Genomic DNA, 21,853 nt, shown 5'->3' on the forward strand with positions numbered 1-21,853 from the left:
GATGGTGGGCTCCAGAAGGATGGAAGTGGAGGTGCTGGTATAGGATCAAGGGGCCTCAAGCACCAAGCCAGGCTTGATTCAGAGACAGAGTACATTTCCCCTCTCCTCTGTTCCCCAGAACACCCTGGCAGAGCTCCCCCAGGTTGCTGTAGCCATGGCGCTCTTCTCTGAGGTGGAAGCAGGGAGCCAGGTAGCTGGGGAAGGAGGGGATGACAGGGACTTGGAGCAACATTGTTTGGCTAATGGGAAAGGAGAAAAATTGCACAGGAAAATAAATTCCCACAATGTTCCAGCTGGGGCACCAGGGATCCAGAGGGCCCCTTTGGGCTCTCAGCAAGGGCTTGGTGAGGGAGATGGTTTGTGAATGCACCCACCAGGATACAAGAAGGTGCTGGCTTGGGGGTCCTGGGGTCCTGAAATGGAATCCCTTCCTTCTGTGGGAACCTTATGTGGCTGTCCCTAAAGCCAAGTCCTTTAATCTGGCATTCATTCCTGTGGACTAGGGTAGGCGATGGTTTTGATGTACAGACAGACACAAGGTTTCATTCCTGTGGACTAGGGCAGGTGATGGCTTTGATGGACAGAAAGACACAAGGTTTCCACTAGCCTGAGAATGTGGGTCCATAAAACTCCCCAGTACTTGTTTCATGGCCCACCTTTGAAAACAACTCCTTTGATGGGGCCAAACACTGGCCCTATCTGAGCTAAAAATATCCGTCCACGCCTTTACCTTTTGCCCTCCCCACTCCCTTTCAGAGTATACAAGCCATTCCTATCCAGAGTGGAGGTTTGGGGACAAGAGAGAGAGGGTATCTTTTGTGGTGCCGTGGCAACGTCAGGGAGTCGGACCCCATCTGCCCCAGAGGTGGAGGAAAGGAACCCCTCGTGAATCTCTGGGTCCTGGGGTGCAGGCTGTGGGGTAAGGACTTCCAGTAGGGTTTGGAGATTGTTTGGTGGGTGGGATTCTGGTGGCAGGCTTTTTCAGGGAGTTTGGGCTGTCTGGTGCTGTCATGCTAACCCTTTGCTGGGTCATAGCTGCCAGGCCTCCAGGAAAGAACCCAATCTCTTGCCTGTTTTAACCCATGCCTGAGTCTTCAGAGTCATGATTGCACAGCTCTGTTCCTTAGTGAGGGTCCTTCCTGGAGGAATGAGGCACTGGATCTGTGGGGCCTTCCTGTGAGGGTGTCATGGTAATAATAACCTCACTGCCATCCTCTAACCCAGTTGACTTGTCTTAGTTCTGCAGGCTTGAACTCAGAACAGAGCCATGCACATCTCATTGGGCCGGGAGGTCCTGATGGCATCCTAGCCACGTCTGGACTGAAACCAATACTACACAAATGGCAAGGTTTGGGGTTGGTGGAGCTCAGGGGTAGAGCACTTGGCTAGCATGCTCAAGGCTCTGGGTTCCATTCCCAGGGCTGGGGGCGGGGGGAGAGTCTTGGTTTGAATTCCTAGCTTTGAGATCAGGCACCAGTTACTCCTTCAATTCTCTGCCTGTAAGACTCAGTGACTCGCTGGACACTGAGGGATGCTCCTAGCTATTCAGGAGGCTAAGATCTGAGGATGGAGGTTTGAAGCCAATCTAGGCAGGAGAGCTCATGAGACCATTTTTCAATGAACTTCCAAAAAAATTTAAAAAAGGAAGGAAGGAAGGAAGGAAGGAAGGAAGGAAGAAAAGAAAGAAAGAAAGAAAGAAAGTGACAGAGTGCTAGCCTTGAGCACAAATTCTCCTGAACAGGGTCCAGGCTCTGGGATGGAGTCCCAGGACTTCCCCTCCCCACCACAAACATACACACAAAACAAAACCAAAAACACACAAAGTGCAATGACTGTAATAGCATCAGGAGGATGATACAATGCAGTGGGCGGGGCAGTCCCCACCCTCACTCCCGCCCTCACTCCATGCCTGTGCCATGAATGAGTCTTGGCTGTCTCTGGTCTGCAGGGCTTTGCAAAGGGACAGTGTCATTGGCCAATAAGACTCCATGTTACTGTAGCAGGGTCAGCAGAAAACAGTGATGGCTTTACAAGACAGTCATCGGCCACCTCAAAAAGCCTAAATTACAGTCCCCATGTATAAGTGGCCCAGAACAAAGCACACTGCAGACCTGAAAATCCTATAGACAGGAAGCTGACAAAGGGCAGTGGCAGTTCTGCCCCCCACCCCCCCGCCCCACTTTCTGCTCCCCACTCCCACTGGTTTATTCACATCAGCTCCTGATTGGTTTTTGCCTTGACCAAGGCTTGGAGAAAGGCTCTATCCAAGTCCTCAGGGTTGTTCATCTATCAAAGACTGGGCTCTGCACCTGCTGCTCTGGAGACTGGCCTGGGTTGGTATGGGTCAACCTGGTGGCTGTCCTGTTCCTGCTGTCTGGGAGTGACTGCTTGTTGCTAGCCTGCTCTTCTGGTTCACCGCCTGTCTCTTTGGGCCTGTAGCCATCACCTGGCTGAATTTTTTCCTCTTGTGGGTATCTGTCTGTCTGTCTTGCTAGTTAGCTGGCTTTGAAACCAAGAATGCTTTGATTGCTATTTCTTCTTTCCTGAATATCCAGGAGCCTTTGTGGTATTTTAGTTTTATTTTTACCTTTTCTGAAAGAAAATTTGGTTAGTAACACTGGGATGGATATTAGTGAATATATCTTTGGGTGATTCCCACTAGTTTCCTTAAAACTAAATTGTTAGCCAGGTGCCTACAGCTCATGCCTGTAATCCTAATTTCTCAGGAGGCTGAGATCTGAGCATTGAGATTCTAAGCCAGTCTGGGCAGGAAAGTCCACGAGACTCTTATCTCCAGCTAACTTTGAGCACCAAAGCTCAGGGATAGCACCTGGGCCTTGAGTTTGAGTCTCAGGACCATCACAGAAACAATAAAATAAAATAATACAAAAAAAATCTAAATTGCTAAGTGCCTTAGCTGGTTGTAAGAGCAGCTTTCCCATGGGGAACTTCTGCACTGAAGCAGAAGGCCTTGAGAATGCCTTCCCATCAGTAGTCGGGGGTATGACAGTGGCCTCCTGGGTCCCTGTGATGATGGAAGAACAGCTAGCCTGTGTGCCAATACCTGGATAGTATGGGCCATAGAGTGTTGGTGTCCTGTCTGGAAAGGAGCAGCTCCTGTGCCTCCAACTAACTCCTCTTCTCCTAGCCTCAATATCTTCCAGATTTGCCTTCAAGCCTCGACATCACAACATAGAAAAGGACAAATGTCACTGTCACCTATCCAACAAGTGCTACTGCAGAGAATGGGGGGGGTGTACTCTACACTCTATGTCCTCAGTGAGCACACACCCCACTTAGGTGGATATTAGAGCAGTTCCTCAAGGCAGGCCGTCCTGTGCTGTCCATTGCCTGAGAAGTGGTGGGCAAGACAAGGCTGCCTTTAAGTCCAGGCCAGGCTGTCACCCTGGGATTCCCGACCCAGGAAAGGGGTCTGTATTTGTATTGGAAGAGAAAACCTAAGACCAGTATGATTTTCACATTACAGGATTTGTTGACCTAGAAGAAAGTGGGAAAAAAACATGGGAAGGGATAACAGTGTTCAAGAAGTATTGTACCCACTACCTGATGAATGTAACTGTAACCCCAGCAATAAAATAAATATAAATATAAATATAAATGTTTCTCTATAATAAAAAAATAGAAAAAATAAAATAAAAAAGAAAACCCAGTATAACTATAGTGAACTGCAAAAAAAATTGGCAGCACAAGTTGAAAAATGCTGCTAGATATTAGGCCACCTTATAAAAATTAAAATGTCTTTCTTTTTCTTTTCTTCGTCTTTTTCTTTTTTTTTTTGCCAGTCTTGAGGCTTGAACTCTGGGCTGGGCACTATTCCTGAGCTTCTTTTGCTCAAGGCTGGCGGCCCATCACTTGGGCCACAGCACCAATTCTTGCCTTTTCTGTGTATGAGGTACCAAGGAATTGAACCCAGAGCTTCATGCATGCTAGGCCACACTTCTGGCCCTTAAAACACTTTTCAATGATCAGTGATAACCAGATGGAAAACAGGATAGAATTCCCAAGAACAGTAAAAGGCATGACAACTTTAGAACTATCCACCAGATTTTTTGTTTTGTTTTGGGTGGGCTTGAACTGTGGGCCTGGGTGCTGTCACTGAGCTCTTCAGCTCAAGGCTACCTCCTTATCCCTGGAGCCAATTAATCTAGTGATTAATTGGAGATAAGAGTCTCAAGGTCTTTGGTGCCTGGGATGGCTTTAATTTTTTTTTTCAGGTAATGCATAGAGGGGTTACAGTTACATTTGCCAGGTAGTAAGTGCATTACATCTCACACATTGATACCCTTTCTCATGTTTTTGTCCCTATTTCCCTCCCCCAATCCCTCCCAGTCATCTTGTTTTCCTCCTTTCCCTTTCCTATTTCAAATAAACAAATAAATATATATACAATATTCCAGGTAACAAAATCAGATACAGTAACAATATGAAATTAACCAAAGGGCAAAAAAAGAGAAGAGAAATAACATAATACATTAAGAACAACTGGGCTGGGAGTTTGGCCTAGTGGTAGAGTGCTTGCCTAGCATGCACGAAGACTCTGGTTTGATTCCTCGGTACCACCTATGTAGCAAAAAGCTGGAAGTGGTGTTGTTGCTCAAGTGGCAGAGCTCTAGCTTAAGAAAAAGTCCAAGGTCAGTGTTCAAGCCCCATGACTGGCCCCCCCAAAAAGAACAACCATCACACAAGATGAAGCTTTTGTTATCATATTCTAGAGATCCTTTCATTTAGTCTCATCCTATATAACCTTATATACCTAGGTTTTGAGCTATTGTACTCCTCTGCTAGGAAAGTTCTAGATGAGTACTAATTATTACAAATGAGAGAAACTATTGAGTTTATGTTCCTTTGGGTCTGGCTTCACTTAATATGATGTTTCCAAGTCTTTCCATTTCCTTACAAATGGGGCAATGTCATTCTTTCTGATGGCTGCATAGAATTCCATTGTGTTTAAGTACCACATCTTCTTGATCCAGTCTATGTAAGACTCTTCTATTGAAAAAAAAACAAAATATGATGGAATGGCTTTCTATTATGTTTAAGAATACTTGGTCATAACTTTCTAAAGATAAAAAACTCTCTAAATTCAATGTAAATCCAATAAAAATCTAGCGAATTCTTTTGAGGAACTTGATAAAAACTGATGTAAAATGTGTATGAAAGAGCTGGGTGTCGCAGTTTTCACCTGTAATCCTAGTACTCAGTTGGAAGGTGGAGACTGGGAAGACTGTGGTTCTAGGTTAGCCCGGCTATCTCACCATCCCCTCCTCTCCCCACCCCCCCAAAAAAAAACCAGTTTGTGAGATTCCATCTCAACAGAAAACGTTGGCTGTGACTGGAAGGGGTAAACAGGACTGAAAGCAACACCCAATCACAAAAATAACCAGGGCAGCTGAGTATCAGTGGCTTATACCTGTATTTCTAGTTAACTCGGGAGGCTAAGATCCTAGGATCTCAGTCCAAAGCCAGCCTGGGCAGAAAGTCCCTGCAATTGTCATCTCAAATCAACCAACAAAAAGCTGGAAGTGCACATATGGCTCATGTGGTAGAAAGATCCTAGAAGACCAATGAGAGAGCCTCCCTGGGTCTGAGGATCCAGGGCTAGCCTGAAGACCCAGGGCAAATTGTGGAACCAGAGATGCAGAGTGGAGAAATGAACTTCTCGGAGCGATAAAGGTGCCAATGGATAATGGGGGCTGGGAAAAAGAAGCCTGGGGGTCAAGCTCTGTTCAGGAAATTAAGGAAATCACACTGCAGCATACTGGTCAACCTGGGAGGGTTTCTTGTAGGAGAAAGGCTTTTCAGATGCCAGGGAAGAGCTCCCTCTAGTGGGACATTGAAGCAGTTGGTTGGGCTGTCTTTCTTTCTTTCTTTCTTTCTTTCTTTCTTTCTTTCTTTCTTTCTTTCTTTCTTTGTAAAGGTGATATTTAGAGTCTTGTTTAATCTATCATTTCCAAGTGCAATTTTTGTTCTTTACTATTGGGCTTACTTATAAATTTATACTCACATTCTAATTATTACAAATGTGAGAAACCATGCAATCTATGTTTCTTTGCATCTGGCTTATTTCACTTAGTATTTTCTTAATCCATCCAATCACTAAGGGCCATCTGGGTTGGTTCCGTATCTTAGCTACGGTAATAAATAGTGCTGCAATTGATATAGTTGTGACCTTGTTTGTGATCATTTGGATAAATGCTCAGAACTTGGATTGCTGGGTCAGAGGGGAGCTCTACGTTTAGTTTTTTGAGGAACCTCTACACTGCTTTCCAGAGCAGTTGAACAAGTTTACACTCCCACCAACAGTATGGTAGCATTCCTTTTTGACCACATCCCTGCCAGAACCTGTTATTGTTAGTTTTTTTTTGATAATGGCAATTCTAGTTAGGGTGAGAGGGAATCTCGATGTTGTCTTGATTCGCATTTTTTTTTTGCCAGTCCTGCGGCTTGAACTCAGCATCTGGACACTGTCCTTGGACACCTTTTGCTTAAGGCTAGTGTTCTGCCATTTAAGCCACCACACCCCTTCTGGCTTTTTCTGTATATGTGGTACTAAGGAATCAAACCCAGGGTTTTGTGTATGCTAGGTGAGCACTCTACCATTAGGATACACCCCTGGTCCTTGATTTACATTTCTTTTATGTCCAGAGATGTTGGATATCTCCTCGTGTTTCTATCGGCCAATCTTAATGCTTCTTCTGAGAAGTATGTCTTTAAGTCTTTAGCCCAGTTATTACTTAGGCTGTTTTTTTGAGGAGCTGTTTTGGAGGGGGAATAACTTTTCTTGAACTCTAAGTATATTTTAGATAGGAGACCCTTGTCAATGCATAGCTGGTAAAGATCTCCTGTTCTGTGGGCTTTCCATTTATCTTGCTAGCTATGTCCTTTGCCATGCAGAAACTTTCTTTGATTTGTTGTAATTCTGGATCTCAGGAAGTTTTGCCCTGTGCCACGGAGCTCTAGTGTTTCCCTTACCACTTCCTGTAATATTTTCAGGGCATCTGGTCTTGATCAGTTTGAAATTTATTTTGCCAAAGGGTGATATATAAGGATCGAGTTTCAGTTTTCAGCACAATGTATAGCCAATTCTGCCAGCACTGTTTGTTGCACAGGCCATGTTTCTTCCATCCTGTGATTTTGGCTGCCTTATCAAATATAGGGTAGCTATAGGTCTGTGGATTCATTTCTGGCTCTTCTATTCTATTCCATTGGTCCTTGGGCCTATTCTTACATTGGGCAGTCTTTCCTAAGGCCACCAGGACACCAAAGTGATTTTTATATAGCTTCTCAGCCCCACAGAGCAGCAGGTTTGGGTTTGTGACTTCCTGTAGGTATGACAGAGCTGGGGAGCTCCTGGAAGAAGGCAGAGGAGAGGCAGTTACAAGCTTGTCTCTTTTAACAACTTTTCTTCATAAGCCTTCTGAACTGCTTGGGAACAGTCCCACCCTCTCCTCCACCCCCAGTCAAGCTGCAGTGAAAGTGCTCTCTAGAACAGGATGCTTGGTTAGGGTGGCAGCCTGGAACTGGCACTTGGTTGGAGCCCAAAACTGACTCCTTGTCATTTCAACCTGCTGGTCATCCTCTACCATTTTGGGTATATGCCATGGCATTTTCCCCACCATCAATTGCTCTACTCTGCACCCTACCCCTCCCTAGCTCTTCTCAGAATCCCTCACAGAGAAGCTATAGAGCCTTGTGTGCCTATGGCTCAATCCTGAGGCAGCATTGACCTCTCAGAGCCTGAAGGAAGCTCAGACTAGGCCTTCTTCCTCTCCCATGGTCTGGGCAGCAGAGGGCAGTGTGGCCACTGCCCAGGACACTATCTTTGGGTGCTTCGTGAAAGTGAGAAACAACTTAGGCTAGAACTGTGCACAGTTCCTGTTGCACCCTCAGAGTTTCATTTTATTTTGTACCAGTCTTGGGGCTTGAACTCTGGGCACTGTCTCTGAACTTTTGTGCTCAAGGCTAGGGCTCTACCATTTGAGTCATAGCTCCGTGTGTGTGTGTGTGTGTGTGTGTGTGTGTGTGTGTGTGTGTGTGTGTGTGTGTGTGTGTTTAATTGTAGATAAGAGAGTGTCATGGACTTTCCTGTCTAGACTAATTTCAAACTGTGATCCTCAGGTCTCAGCCTCCTGAGTAGCTAGAATTACAGGCATGAACCATTGATGCTTGGCTTTTAGATGATTTTTCATTTCTGCTTCATGTAGGGACTTGGGTGGTTTGGCACTGCACTGGTGTTCTGTTAAGGACACAGGCCCCTGGGCAACAGTGCCTCACGACTGTACTCCTAGCTATTCAGGAGGCTGAGATCTGAGGATCATGGTTCAAAGCAAGCCTTGGCAGGAAAGCCCAAGAGACTCTTATCTTAACTATTAAAAAGCCAGAAATGGAGCTGTAGTTCAAAGCACTAGCCTTGAGACAGTGCCCAGGCCCTGAATCAAGCCTGGCACACAAGCATGCATGCTTGCACATGCGAGCACGTGCGGGTGAGCACGTGTGGGCGCGCACACACACACACACACACACACACACACACACACACACGACACAGGTGTTCTCCCACATTGTTCCATATTTCCACACTGTCCTGGATACTACACAAAGGGTGTCAGGTAAGATGGGGTGGGAGCAAGACAAGCTGTTCTAGGTAACTTGTCCAGGAGCCAGATGTGATGGCAGCTCTGCTCAGTGCTTCTACAAGCTTGCCTTTGCTCTCTTCACAAGTCTTAGTATCCATCCACAGGGATTTGGCTGGATTCTGGCCTTTTCTGTAACCCTGCAACCTCCTGAGAGTGACTCCCCTTAAAGCCCCCTGAGCACGGGTCCGAGGGTCTTTCTCACCTGCCTGGTCTCCTCCATGGGACCTGGGTTCAGACCCCACTCACAGGATTGAACATGACCCCATGGATGAGCGCACACAGGCAGCTCTTGCTCTGCCCAGACTTCAGCACTTATCTTTTCCCAAGGCAACCACTGGCCTGGGGTCTCTAAGTATTGGGGGATGAAATGATACACCTGTGTCTGGTCTTTGCCATCCCCTGTGCTTCCTGAGGACCTGACATTCACTCCTAGCTGGGAGGACAGAAAGACAAACTGTCCTGCTTCCTGCCCCTAACTCTACAGGCCATACTTCAATGTGGAATGCGGTAAGGGTGGTCCCCAGTCACAGGGAAAGGTTTGGAGAGTTCCTTCCTTGTGGTCTGGTCTGGAAGGGTGGCTGAGTAGGACTTCCATGGGACACAGGCCCTTTCATCCCAGGAATGTGCTAGCCCAGCCTTAGCCTGCTTTTGTGCGATAATGATCCCCTCACAAGCTTGATAGCTATATGTAGGTCTGTGAGGTTGACGAGTCGGGGGACAGCTTTGTTGGACTGTGGGGTCTCTTGGATATGTCTATTAAAAGAGGTGAGTTTCAGGTCTCCCGTTAGACTGCCTAGCGGGATTCCCACGCTCATAAATGGCCTTAGTAACTTTCTCTTGCCTTTTATGTGGGCAAGAGAACTGTCCTCTGGCTGATAAAAGGCAGGAGCAGTGACGAGTCTCTGCGGGAGACCTTGTCACTCATCCATCTGCCTCTTGTGTTTGAGGTCTGTGCTACATATTTAGAGGCATGGCCAGCCGCTCCTACCGCCTCAGCTCCCGCTGTGGGCCCAGGAACTTCAGCTCCTCTCTGCTGTCATGTGCCAGTGCCACCGCCTCCCAAGCAGGCAGTCCTGGGGGCTGGGCTCCAGATACCTCTGGGACTTCAGCAGCAGGGGTCTGTGTGCAACGGGCTCCCCCAGGATTGCAGTGAGTTGCAGACAACCCCTCCACAGCCGATGCGGCAGCTTTGGCTACCGTGCAGGGGGCATCTGGGGGCTCAGCTCACCCTATGTCACCACCGTGTCCGTCAACGAGACAGCCTCCTGATGCCCCTCAACCTGGAGATCGACCCCAATGCGTGGGGTGTGAAACATGAGGAGAAGGAGCAGATCAAGGGTCTCAACAACGAGTTCGACGCCTTCATTGACAAGGTGGGTGTCCTGCTTCTCCAGGGACTTGGATGAGACTTGGCTTCCATTTCTCCTGCCACCAACTAGTTAGTGACCTGGAGAAGTGGCTGCATTGACATCTTGGTTGTCAAAAGTTGCTGTGACAGCCAAGTACAATGAAGGAGATGTGGATGCCAGACAGAACTGGGCAGGGAGGGGGAGGCATTGCTGATGTTTGCCAGCTAAACAGGTGCCAGTGGTCCATCTTCTGGATTCCAACCTGTGCACAGCAGAAGGGCATGGGTGGGTGCATGGGGGCCTCAGGGCGGACTGCCATGCCCAACACAGTGGAGAACCCTTACGGGCTTGAGCTGGGGACCTCATAGTAAGGCGGTGACTCCTCAAGACCTCCACTCAAAGTTCCTTACACCCACCACACTGTTAGACTAAAGGCAGCCAGATGTGAGGCTGCTGGATGGCACTCACCTGACATTGGAGTTCCCTGTGCAGAGCCCTCTGTTTTCCTTGGTCCCTTGAAGAACTCAAAGGCTCAGGTATGGGGAAGGGAGGAGCAGGAGGAAGAGGGGAAGGGGAGAGGGTGAGAAACCACCCAAAGCCAAGTCAGAAAAGGCCCATCTTCCAAGGCTGACTGGACCCTGTGCTCATGATGCTCTGATGCTCGTGGACTGTATAAGAAGGCAGGCACCAGATAATGGTGTGCTTGTGGGGAAGAGGGCCCTGCTCCCAGACAGGCACAGTCCTCAAAGCCCTCAAAAAGAGCCTCTGTGGGCAAAGGTGCTGTACACCTATTCTTCCTTGGTTTTTCTTCCAGAGCCTGGGTGCTGTCTCTGTTCTTTATATTGTTCAAGGATTGTACTCTATCACTTGAGCCATAGATCCACGTACAACTTTTTGTTAGTTAATTAGAGATAAAAGTGAATTAGAGATAGGAGAAAAGGTCTAGTCTTTCAGAGCTGCAAGCCAGAGGGCTGCCTGAGCTGCAGCCTGAATCCCCAGGCAGATGTGTTTTGGCTATTTAGGCTTTGGGCTCCTTTCTCACAAGTACAAACAGATAGGAATCCTTTGTACCAAACTGGTATCAGAAGAAATCACGGGGGCTGGTAGCAGTGAATATGAGTGTGGGGGGGAGGGGATGAAAGAAGGTCAAGAAACAGCCATACTGAGCATTGTGCCTGCCTGGGAGTGTGTGGAGTGGAGGCTGGTATTCAATGCCAGCCACGGGCCTAACATAGCCAGAGAAGTCAGCATCTAATTAGGCATCTGCAAAACTGCGAGGCTGGGGATATAGCTCAAGTGGAAAGCACAAAGCAAATGAAGAACCAACAGTGTGTGCAGGCAGAATAGGCCTATGGACCCCATCCATCTATTCCTGGTACATTCCTGTACCTCAGTTCATAGCAAACTCAGAGAGACCTAGGCATAGAAAGCTGGCTCCTGGCAAAGTTAGGTAGTTGGAGTTTCCTAATCCCTGCGTGTCCCAAGACCGGAATAAGTAAACATTATTATGAGTGCATTTTTTTCATTTTCTTTTCTCTCCTTTCTCTTTCCTTCCTTCTTCCTCCCTCCCTCCCTCTGTCTTTCTTTCCCCTCCTCTCCCCTCCACTTTCCTTCCCTCTGCAGTGCCACAGTTAGGCAAGCATTCTATTACTTGAGCTACAACCCAGTGTATCAGTGTATACATTTTTAAATTGCTATCCTACAAATGCCCACAGACATTTAAACAATATAAATGGGTCTTCTCACAAGGCTGACATCATTAAAAGTTTGTGTGTGAGAGAGTGTGTGTGTGCGTGCGTGCGTGTGTGTGTGTGTGTGTGTGTGTGTGTGTGTGTGTGAGTTCCCTGAGGCATTTGGGCTTTGGGAAGGATTGGATCCCATGTGGTGGTAGGATTGGGGTCTCTGGCTCTTTGCTGGCTGGCTGCCCTTGAAAGCCAGGAGTGGCTTTCAGCTTCTAGGGTCCACTCACAATCCTTGGCTAGTGGCCTTGTCTTCCTCTACATTCAGAGTCAGTCATATTTGGTTATCTTCCTTGTATGTCTGAATCTTTCTCACTCCTCCTCCTCCTCCCCCTCCCCCTTCTTCTCCCTCCTCTTCTTTCTTCTTCTACCCTGAAGGGCCCCCATGACCAGCTATGATCCACCTGAATAATGCAGGAAAATCTCCTAATCTTCAGCTCCATGGCCTTAATTCCAGAAGCAAGATTCCTTTGGCAGTGTAACAAGACACATTCATTAGGTCCCTGGGATTCAACCCAGCATTCCTTCTGTATAGAATGAACCAATGATGGCAAATTGTATGCTCTTTCAGAGGGGTGGGGATCAATTATCACCTGCCCTTTCCAACTTCACCAATGACTTGGTTTCTCTGGGGTGGTCACAATCTATTGCAGGAGAGAGGTCACCCCCAAGGGCAGGGAGAGCTCTGAGGAGAACAGCATCTCCCCCACAGGCTCCCCATGGAGTCCTTTTCTTCCATCCTGAATGGCAGGTGCGCTTCCTGGAGCAGCAGCACAAGTTGCTAGAGACCAAGTGGCAGTTCTACCAGAACCGCAAGTGTTGCGAGAGCAACCTGGAGCCGCTATTCCGTAGCCATATCGAGATGCTGAGGAGGGAGGCTGAGTGTGTGGAGGATGACAGAGGGAGGCTGGCCTCAGAGCTTAGTCATGTGCAGGAAGCAAGAAGAAGTAAGTATGACAGTGCTGGAGCAGTTTAGAGTAGAGCATTTTATTTTTAAAGCGGAGGGCACACAGCCTGGAGACGTATGCAGAAAGTCTGTCATGGGTCATTCTGTATCCAAGCAACTGTCTCAGCATGGGTGAGGAGGGAAAGGCCCTAGGGATATCTATAGAATGAAATGGTTGATGACATTACAAGGTCCCAGTCACTGTAACCCTGGCCCACCTAGGAATTTGATCTTGGAAGATCAATTTTACCATCCAGATGGGCCTCTTGGGATGAGACAAATGTACACACACTTTTCAGTGGGCAGAAGTCTGCCTCGCCCTTAGACATGTGAAAACTGGCAATTACAGAGTATTTATTGCATCCCACATTTCCCTGTAATTAAGCAGATGTGGAAACCTGTCTCTGGGAATTCTGCTTGTCTTTGACAACTGGAGTGGGGGGAGGGGCTGGGGTTGCATTGCCCCCATTGGGGTGGTATCATGGCTAGATGAGAACCGGGCCAGTGGGAGAGTGGTGGGGAAATGTGGTCGATCTAGGGGCTGCTCCTGTGAATTCAGGTCCTGGAATATGGGATGGAGGGATCAGGGCCTCAGCAGATGACTTCAAAGAGTTTCATGGTTAGAGCTATCTTAGAGTGAAAGGCTCAGGGAACACATGTCTGCTTTTCACTCATCCTACAAAACGTTTACTGTATGAAAGACAGAGAAGCCAGGCACCCATCACTCATGCCTGTAATCCTGGCTACTCAGAGGCTGATCTGAGGATTGTAGTTCAAAGCAAGCTGGTGCAGATTCTTATCTCCAATTAATGATCAGGAAAGCACAAGTGGAGCTGTGGTTCAAAGTGGTAGAATGCTAGCCTTGAGGGACATTACACAGGCAGGCCCTGAGTTCAAGCCCCATGACAGAGAAGGAGGGAGAGAGAGAGAGAGAGAGAGAGAGAGAGAGAGAGAGAGAGAGAGAGAGAGAGAGAGAGAGAGAGAGAGAGAGAGAGAGAGAGGCTAAATGACTTGGCTCAGGAGCTCCTGTGATTGGAGTCCAAACTGAGTTTTCAGAGTGTCGTATCTTTTATTTATTTATTTTTTCCTCAGATCCCAACCTCCTGAGTACCTAGGATTGGATTGCAGATGTAACTCATTGGTGCCCAGTTCTTTTGATCGGTACTTTGTGACTGGGAACTAGAACTTCCACGGAGGCCATGCCTTGTCAAAGACAAGCAGAATTCCCAGAGACAGATCCACAGAGAATAAAAAGAAGCCCAGCCAGGATTGCAGTGCTGGGCTCAGGCAGGCCAGCCCTCCCCTGTGTTCTCTCTGCAGGTATGAAGAGGATTGGCTCTCAGCGCCACAGCTGAGAATGAGATCGTGCTGCTGAAGAAGGTATCTCCTTCTGCATATGGAGAATGACTTGGTGGCTACTGGAGACTGAGGCTCCCATGAGTCCAGTGGTTGGTTGGTAGCAAGGCACTCAGCCCCTGGCCATTGACAGTGGGATTTGGTTGTGGAAGCCATCTTGGTTCCTAGATAGCAATTGAAAATTATCTGATGGAAGCCATTCTCGTAGGTGGGCTGTCAGTTTGGTTAGCCGAAATGTTCTTTGCCATCTGTTGTGTGCCAGGCATTGGTGGCTCATTCCTAGAATCCTAGCTACTGGGAGGCTGAGATTTGAGGACTGCAGTTTGAAGCCAGTTAAGCAGAAAAGTCTGTGAGACTCTTCTCTAATTAATCAGGAGCTGTCACTTAGCAATGGGGGGTGAAGGTGACAAGTCCAGGTTAGATTATAAGTGCGGTATGGAAAGCTAAGGGCAACCCAGAGGAAGAGAGAGGGTTGGAAATGGCATCAAGGCACTGCAGCAAGCAGTTACGTAGTACTCCATCTCTACCAGGATATTGACAGTGCCAATTTGCACTTCTAGGCAGACCTAGAAAGCCAATGTGAATTCACTGAGGGAGGAGAGCATCTTCCTACAGTCCCTCTATGAGCAGGTAAGAGAAGGAAGAAGGAGGAGAGGACATCTCACTAGGACTGAGTCCTATCCTGGTTCTTGTATTCCAGGTATGGTTTCTATTTCTTTTTCTCCCAATTTTTATTATAATTAATAGAAAGGTTACATTATATTCACCAGATAGAAGGTGCATTACTTCACAAACATTGATACCCTTTCTCATGTCTTGGTCCTCATTTCCCTCTCCCCACCTTGCCCCTCATCTTATTTTTCTCCTTCCCTATCCTATTTTAAATAACCAAATAAACATATATATATATAATATATCAGACAACAAGGTAAGATACTGTAACAATATGAGATAACCAAGGGATAGCAAAAGAGATGAGAAATAACATAGTACATTAAGGACAACAATCACACATTATATGACTATTGTTTCTATGTCCTGGAAGTCCTTTCCTTTAGTGTTGTCTTGGACTCTCCTAGCAGAGGTTTACAATGGTTTGTATTTCTTACTTTATTTATTACCTTCTGGGGCCAGATGGGATTTCTTTCCCTCATGATCAGACCTCCTTTCAAAATGGAAGTGAGAGATGTCCTCTGTTGTAGACAATTTGAAAGACTGTGATTCATCCTCTGCCCATGCAATGTGACATGACATGGATTGATTTGAAAGCTATGAAAACCCAGTTGGAAAACTACAAGACTTCAGCCCTGGTTGCGGTCAGTTTGAGCTCAACTCTGACAAGAAATTGATCTATAGATGCATAAATACACACACACACACACACACACACACACACACACACACACACACACACACACACACACCACAGCCCAAATTCTTCCTTTAAAAGCTATGGTTTGGGGGCAGGAAATTTGGCCTAGTGGTAAGGGTGCTTGCCTAGCATGCACAAAGACCTGGGTTCGATTCCTCGGTACCACATACATAGAAAAGAGCTGGAAGTGGTGCTGGAGCTCAAGTGGTAGGGCTCTAGCCTTGAGAAAGCCCAAGGACAGTGCTCAGGCCCTGTGTTCAGTCCCCAGGACTGACCCAAAAAAAAAGCTATGGCTTGGATTTCTCGGAAGAGACAGGATCAGAGCCAGGGTTTTCAGCAGAGGCTATGAATTGTGTCTCCCCACAGGAAATCTGCTACCTTCAGTCCCAGATATTAGAAACTTCAGTTGTGGTGAAGATGGACAACAGCCGAGAATTCAATATGGATGTGGTGGCGGCTGAGATCAAGGCTCAGTATGATGACATTGCCAGCTGCAGCCGGGCTGAGGCTGAGCCGTGGTATCAAACTAAGGTACATGAGGGGGTTGAGATGGCCCATCAAGCTCCCCAAAGCTGCAACTGAGGATCCTGTTAGAGCAGGGGTGGGGACTATGGGTTGGCTAGTCAGACTCTGCCAGGACGTCCTACTAAAACTGCACATTTAGGCTCCAGTTCCAACCTCCAGGGTTACCGCACATCAGTTCCTGCCACTCACCCTAACATCCCAAAGAAAGGAAGTACTGGTGAAGGGCACAGACAAGAGACTGGTTTGAGGCATGGACAGCTGCCAGAAAAGTCTGAGTTAGCACCGTAGGCCATCGTCAGCTGTCCTTTGCATACAGGCATATATACATATGCCTGTACCTGCGGTTATGCTTCTCAGGAGTCTGAGGTCTGAGGACTGCAGTTCAAAGCTCGGGAAGGCAGGGATGTCTATGAGATTCTTATCTCAAACTAACCACTAAGATGCTAGAAGTGGAATTGTAGTTCAAGTGGTAGAGCTCTAGCCTAGCCTTGAGCACAAAAGCTCAAGGACACAGCCCAGACCCTGAATTCAAGCCCCACTACTGGCATACACATAAAGAGAGGTGGGGGGAAGAAAAAAGAAAAAGGAAGAAAGGAAGGAAAAAAGAACAAATGAAAGAAAGAGACAGAGAGAGAAAGAAAGAGAATTTGGGAAGGATTGAGAGGTCAAGGTCAGGTGTGGCCTGGCAGCCCATTATCTCAGTCTTGATTTAGGGAGGAACTCTGGAGAAACTGTTTATAGCTGTCATCTTTTGAGGGGAACCATCTGGTCAAGTCACTGTTGCTTGTCCCATAGTCTGTCCTGAGGAGACTCTGCTGCCCCCTTTCTTGGAGGTAGTTTTTCCATCCCTACTTCCAAACATACTGGCAGTCAGCTCCATCCTTCTTAGATTCCAAGGTAATTTCTCAGAAGAAAAGACGTGCAAAAGGGAGACAGAGAACCCAAGTGTTTCTCCTGCTTTAGTTCATCCAAGGTCTGAAGGATCTAGTGCTTTTCAGTAAAAGCAGTTGAAGTTCCTATTCCAACTCCATGACCTCCCATCACCACTGTGTCTGCCTGCTTACCTTCCAACCTGTAGTGTGAAGAGATGAAGGCCACAGTGGGCCAGCAGGCGAAGAACCTGCACAGAAGTAAGGAGGAGCTCAGTGAGCTGAACCGTATGATCCCGAGGCTGACAGTGGAAGTAGAGAATGCCAAGCAGCAGGTCAGATTGCCAAGGGCCTCTCTGCTTCTACTCTATCTTCAGCTTTCCTCCATCCCTCCATTCCTCAGAGGTCCACCTCTATCGTTGAAGAGGTTTATGGCTTACCCATGCAAGGGGCTTGCCCTTCCATGATCTGATTGTCCTGGATTTGATAGATGTCAAGTGTCATCTGATTTTTAACTAGTGCTATCTTGTCATGTACTTACTAATCACTTGCATTTTCCCTTCTGAGAATTGTCTGTGTCATCTGCCTCGTTTTCTACTGGGGCCCTGTCTTTTGTTATTCCATTCTCCCTCCCATCCTTCTTTCCTCCTGCCCTCCCTCCTTCCTTTGCTCTTTCTTTCCTTCTCATTCTTCTTTCCTCCCTCCCTGCTTCCCTTCCTCCTTCATTCTCTCCCTCCCTCTCTCCCTTTCCCTCTCTCCCTTTCCCTCTTTCTTTCTTTCTTTCTTTCTTTCTTTCTTTCTTTCTTTCTTTCTTTCTTTCTTTCTTTCTTTCTTTCTTTCTCTGATCCAGTATTGGAGCTTGAACTTAGGGCCTGGGCACCATCCCTTGGCTACCTCTTGAGTTCTCACAGCCACATTTCTGGATTTTGGGTAGTTAATTGGAAATAAGAGTCTCATAGACTTCCCTGTGTAGGCTGGCTGCAAACCTCCATCTCCGATCTCAGTCTCCTGATTAGCTAGGATGATAGACATGCACCACAGGTGAAAGGTGATCTTATCTTTTTTCTTGATGACTTGCAGCCTTACTTCTTGTGTCCTATGTAGATCAGAACTCTTTGCAGATTGTACGTGCTGCAATTAATTATCTTTTCTCAATCAGTCTCTTGTATGTTCATATTGTCTGGTGTCCTTTTCTGAGCAGACATCTACCTAAATGTGGCCAAGTTGAACAGTCCTTTTCTTAAGGGATTATATTTGAGAAGTTTTGAATAACAAACCTTTCTATTATGCCAAATGAATGTCCTCACATGTAGACCTTTAGTCAGTTTTGCTTTATTTTTTTGTCTATACAGTGCAGAGGATTCTAATTTTTTCTGCATATAGTAAGTCGATTTGTGATACCACCATGCGGAGTTCACACACATTCCTGCCTCAGTTTCCATCTTTTTGCTTTTGCACAGCTGTGCTCACTCACCTAGGATGCAAGCCGCATCCCAAGACAGCCTTGTTACTATGAGTCACTGACTAATGACAAAGCTGAGAAGATGCAGAGTCGTCCCCAACATGGCTCTGGCTCCTTTGCACTGGGGGGTATGTTGCCCTCAGGGAGGGGAAAGGGCAACTGCCAGCTACATGTTGGAAGTTGTTGCAATAAAAGCTAATAAATGAGACCCTGCACTGTAACCTCTATCATATAGAAACAGAGAAAATGAGCTTATTTTTCCCCTAGCCAGGAGTTAAGAAGATTGTGCTTGCTAAACCATTCTAACATACCCTTAACCTCCTCCACCACCCCCTTTTTGTTTTGCTTTAGTTATTTTTCAGGTAGGGGATTGCATTCCTGTCCTCTCCATCCTTACACTGGGTTGGCCTCAAACTGCAATCCTCCTATCTCCCAGCTGTCTGGGATTGCAAGGCCATGCCACTATGCCTGGCCCAACAAAAGATGAAAGTAAAAAGGATAATCAAAGACCCCACAGACCCATCCAGAACCCCTACCACCTGTGAAAGAGACTTGTCAACTACCAATGATGTATAAACTCCTTTCCTTTCTCTACTCCCACCAGCGCTGCAAGCTAGAGACAGCCATACTGGAAGTGGAGAAGCAGGGTGAGGTGGCCCTCAGCGATGCCAAGTGCAAGATGGCGGGCTGAAGGAGGCCCTGCAGAAGGCCAAGCAGGACATGGCCTGCCTGCTGAAGTAGTAGCAGGAGGTGATGAACTCCAAGCTGGGCTTGGATGTGGAGATTGCCACTTATCGCAGGCTACTGGAGGGAGAGGAAAGCCGGTGAGGACAAGCACTTTGGACTCCCTTCATACCACCAGAATAGTCAGTCCCTCAGTAGACTAGAATCCTCTGGGCAGAGAAGATTTGAATTAGAATCCATGCAAACTGGTCATATAATTCATCTATTTCATAGATTAGGAACATTGGCATCCAGAGAGGGATGTCACAGGCAGTTAATAAATAAGCTAAAATAATATCCATTGTATGCAAAAGCAGAGGAAATGGACTCTGGTGGCTCCCTCCCTCCCTCTTCTCCCTTACAGATTATGTAATGGCATGGGAGCAGTAGATATCTGTAAGTGTTGGTATAAGGATTTCCAGGGTGTCCATAAACTTAAAAGAAGATTGCATCTATCTGGGAATTGAATGTCTCTCTATGGGGCCCTTGGTGAAGGACAGAGCTGGTTTCTGAGAAATGGACAGATTAATGGTACAAAATATCTGGCTTTTCTCTGGGTGCCAGTGTCTCACACATACCTGTAATCCTAGCTACTCAGGAGGCTGTGACTGTGGTTTGTGGTTTGAAACCATCCCAGGTAAGAAAGTCTATGAAACTCTTATTTGCAATTAGGCAGCAAAAAGCCAGAAGTTAATCTATGGCTCAAGTAGTAGAGCACTAGTCTTGAGTGAAAAAGCTACAGGACAGCACCCAAAGGCTTGAGTTCAAGCCCAAGGACTGGCACCAGAAATATATTTTTAAAAAAAGAAGAAAGAAATTGGTCTTCACATGAGTTTATCTGGAAGCTTACATCAGTTTATCAAGAAACTTAGTCAGTGAATGTGGTCATGTGCTGACCCCCTGATTTATTCTACATAATAGCCAAAGTTGTTTCGTTCCTCCCGTGGCTCTTCCTCTTAATACAAAGAAGTGTGAGATGGGATCCTCAGGGCCTCTGCAGGCAGCCAGTGACTCCTGGTTTCTACTGTTGACACACCTCAGCCCAGATGTTCCGTTACCTTTCTAGAAGATTCCCTTAGTATGGGCCATCAATGTTTGCTAAAATATTGTGTAAACACTTCTCAAAGGGATGGAATTTGTAGCACATTCCTTCTAGAACCAGATGGCCATGACTTAGGTTTGCCTATAGAGGTTTTTGTTGTTGAGTTTTGTTTCTGTTTTGTTGTTGTTGTTTGTACCATTATTTGGGCTTGAATTAGGGCCTGGGTGCTGTCCCGTAGCTTTTCAGCTCAAGGCTGGTGTTCTACCATTTGAGCCACAGATTTTCTTAGGGCTTTTTGTTAGGTAGGTAACAGGAGATAGAAGTCTCATGGACGTTTCTGCCCAGGCTGGCTTCAAAATGGGATTCTGAGATCTCAGCCTTCTAAGTAGTTGGGATTATAGGCCTGAGTCTCTGGTACCCAGCCTATCCTGTAGTTTGAACACACTTGTGTTGTTGGTTCCTTGGGATACGAAAAGAGCTAATAATTGGTTCTAAAAGGTTCTGGGCCTGGTATGAAGAGACCTCTGACCTGGTGTCTCTGTCCACAGGTGTGAGCCGTTCCCAGGGTGATATGGTCTGCGGGGACCTTGGTTCTCCTGTCTCACATGGCTTCGGAGGTGTAGCCATCAATGGTGGTGTTCTCTGCTCCCCCTCTGTGGTGGGGACCTCCCTCAGTGCAAGATCTGTGCGGTTTGCATAGACAGGGTGAGATTCCCTCTTGGGGATGGAAGTGGGCCAGGAGGAGAACTGGAAGGGGGAAAAAAGAAATCTTTCTTCTTGTGGCTCAAGGGTCAGTTTAGTAATTTTCCCTTTTGGGGGACATAGAAGTAACTGTCAAGTCTTTCTTGGAGTTATGATTCATTCTTTTTGAATACATGCCCAAAGTTGTGCAAGGAGTTAGGAAAAAGATGGTGCAGCTTGTGGGAGCATCTTTGGGTTTTGCCTTTGGATGACGAGGGGCTGGGGATGCTGCTCAGAGGACTCAGGGAGCACAGTGGGGCTGGGTCTTCACTTGAGCTGGGAGACTGAATGTTCCTGGAGTCTCCTTTCCCATGAAGATGGAAAGACTGATTGAGGAGAATCAACCAATGGACCATTGGAATTCTATCGCACTTGCATATGATGCCCAAATGGCTCTTGCTTTCTCTTGGTGTGCTGATTAAATGGCATGGCAGAGGCTTTCTCCCAGTCACTGAGTCCCCGCTTTCATTATTCTCTTCACCTCTGTAGGGCACTTGTTGTCTTAGTGTTTCTCAGGCTGTGACCCCATGGGGTGCTTCTCAAATATGTAGATCTTGGGCTTTGTCTAGGACATGAATCAATAACTAGTTCTAGGGACAAGTCCAGGAGAGTGCTGTGGGAACTAAATTTGGAAGACTGTTGGTTAAGTAGAAAAGAGCCAGATCATTCTGGCTGTGGAAAAAAGTTTCTATTTGGTTCTCAGTTAACTGAGCCACTTGATTCCTTCTTTGCCTCTAGGAAAAGGTTAGAGCCACAGAGGGCATGTGCAAACACACACACACACACACACACACACACACACACACACACACACACACACACAGGTGGTGTGGGGTCACAGGCATAGACTTCTTAAAAGTCTGAAAAGTGCCTGCATTGGTGACAATTACATTTCTTTCTTTTCTATGATTGTGTTGTTTTTTTGAGACAGGGTCTCAATAGGTAGCCCACATTGACTTGGAATTAAGATGCTCTCACCCTGGGGGCTCTCTCCTGAGCACAGCATGGTTTTGGTCCCACTGAGGTGGCATGGGGGTAAAATCCATTTAAAAGTGACACCAGAGAATCTCTG

The 21,853-nt window shown here is 46.9% G+C and overlaps 1 pseudogene; it reads left to right on the top strand.

Moving 5' to 3' along the window:
• The first annotated feature begins 9,627 nt into the window (after nucleotides 1–9,627).
• Nucleotides 9,628–20,740, top strand: LOC150066872 (keratin, type II cuticular Hb5-like; annotated as a pseudogene).
• The last annotated feature ends 1,113 nt before the right edge of the window (nucleotides 20,741–21,853 follow it).

Source organism: Megascapheus bottae, chromosome 2, assembly GCF_031878675.1.
Source record: "Megascapheus bottae isolate mThoBot1 chromosome 2, mThoBot2.hap1, whole genome shotgun sequence".
Classification (NCBI taxonomy): Eukaryota; Metazoa; Chordata; class Mammalia; order Rodentia; family Geomyidae; genus Megascapheus; species Megascapheus bottae.